We start from the raw sequence: 2,087 nt of genomic DNA on the forward strand, positions 1-2,087 counted from the left end.
AGATCCTTAAAACTATACAGGGCACAGCAACTGCCCTTCATTACCACCAGGACTGACCAATAAAACCCTAACTGAAGGTACCATGTATGATTTTAGAACAAATAGGAACGATGCTAGAACTAAGCTGGTAGTTTCTTGCTTGATGGCTAACTTTCATGTGCCAGAGGTTTCTATGCTAACAACTGAGAGAGAAAAATATCAGCAATGGTCTTCCCAGCTTGGGGCCTTGCATGCTACATTGCTACCTTGTCAGACAAGATAGCCTACTGGTACAACAGTGGCTTGACTGCTATTGGAACAATGCACTATCCTGTTATTGTATCCAATGCCAAGTCACATGAGGGAATTCATTCCCAGTACTGTGGACTTGGTCCAGCGCCCATGGATGGGGAGGGCATAGGCACTAGGTGTAAACTCATTACTGTTGTTTTGCTAAGTGGACATGTTGTTTATACAAAGGCTAGTACTACCCTCATCATTGATCAAAGAAGCTTCTCTTTGCTGCAAATGATGCTTAATTAGAGAACCCCATGACTAGTAAATGTGCTAAGAGCAGGTGACTGACCATGCTGGACCTTAACCAAAATACACACGTCATCCACTCTAAGGCTCGGGAACACCGCAGAAGAAGGAATAGAAAATAATAAGATCCAGGATGATGGCAAGAAGGGCATGAGACAACTGTTTTATGGACATGGCTATGAGATTAATAAACTCACAGCAGCTGTGGAGGGTTTTATATAGGATCCATACAAAGCTGAGACCATGAACAGTCAGTCATAGGTGGGGGAGAGGCCCGTGGGGCCCAACCTTGCCTGAGGAAAATCATTGTCCTCAGTGACGTTGCCATGAGTGAGTCACTCAAGTCCCCGTGGACAGCTCCACGCCCATGACCACATGGTTGTCCCTGGTTAATCCCAGTAGGTCTCAAGCAAAACCAAAACAAAAATACATAAACCGCCGGGCAGTGGTGGCACACGCCTTTAATCCCAGCACTTGGGAGGCAGAGGCAGGCAGATTTCTGAGTTGGAGGCCAGCCTGGACTACAGAGTGAGTTCCAAGACAGCCAGGGCTACACAGAGAAACCCTGTCTCGAAAAAAAAATACATAAACCTTCTGAGACGATGGCTGATAGAGTGGGAGAGGGACAGGAGAGCAAAGGAGGAGGATGTAGCCAGAATACACCATATGCATATATAACATTTTCAAAGGGTAAATTAACACAATAAAATTGTTCAAAATTATTAGCAAATTAGGTATATAAGGAGTGCACTTCAACATATTAAAGACCTAAAGACAGTATGTGGCAAGCCCGGTGCTAATAGCATACTTGATGATATGAAACTGAAATCATTTTCCCGTACAGTCAGGACCAATAAAAGAATGTCTTCTCTGACCACTTTTATTCAATACAATCCCGGAAAAACTAGGCAAAACAATTAGCCAAGAAAGAAATTATAAAGTCCATTCCATTTTCAAATAAAGCAATAAAATCACCTCTGCTTATAACATGACCTTATGTGAAAGGCCTTAAAGACGTCTCCAAAAATGCAAGCTGTGGAAATTCATAATGACTGTGCTAAAGCTACACAAGATAAATTGTGTACCTATGCACTAAGGAAATTAGAAAAACAAGTTAATTTATTCTATTATCTTTACTAATTAGTTTTGTTGTTGTTGTTTTTGCTGTTGTTTCCTGTCAACTTGATACAGCCTAGGCCATATGGGAATATGAAACTTCAGTGTAGAAAATGCCCCCCATGAGATTAACCTGTATGGAAGAGTCTGGGGCACTTTCTTGGTTAATGTTTGGTATAGAAAAGTTCAGCCCCCTATGCAGGCTGCCACCCCTGGGAAGATGGCAATGGGTTGCATAAAAAAGCAGGCTGAGCAAATCCAAGAAAGAAAGACAATAAGTGTTCTTCCACGGTGTCCCCTTCAGTTCCTGTCCTTTAGTTCGTGCTACAAAGTCTCTCAATAATGGACTGTGATACATGAACAGTATATATAAGGCAAATAAGCCCTTATTCCCAAAATTGCCTTCAGTCATAGTCTTGTTTTGTTTTGTTTTGTTTTGTTTTCTGTTT

Source organism: Mus musculus, chromosome 9 (assembly GCF_000001635.26).
Source record: "Mus musculus strain C57BL/6J chromosome 9, GRCm38.p6 C57BL/6J".
In the NCBI taxonomy this organism is placed as follows: Eukaryota; Metazoa; Chordata; class Mammalia; order Rodentia; family Muridae; genus Mus; species Mus musculus.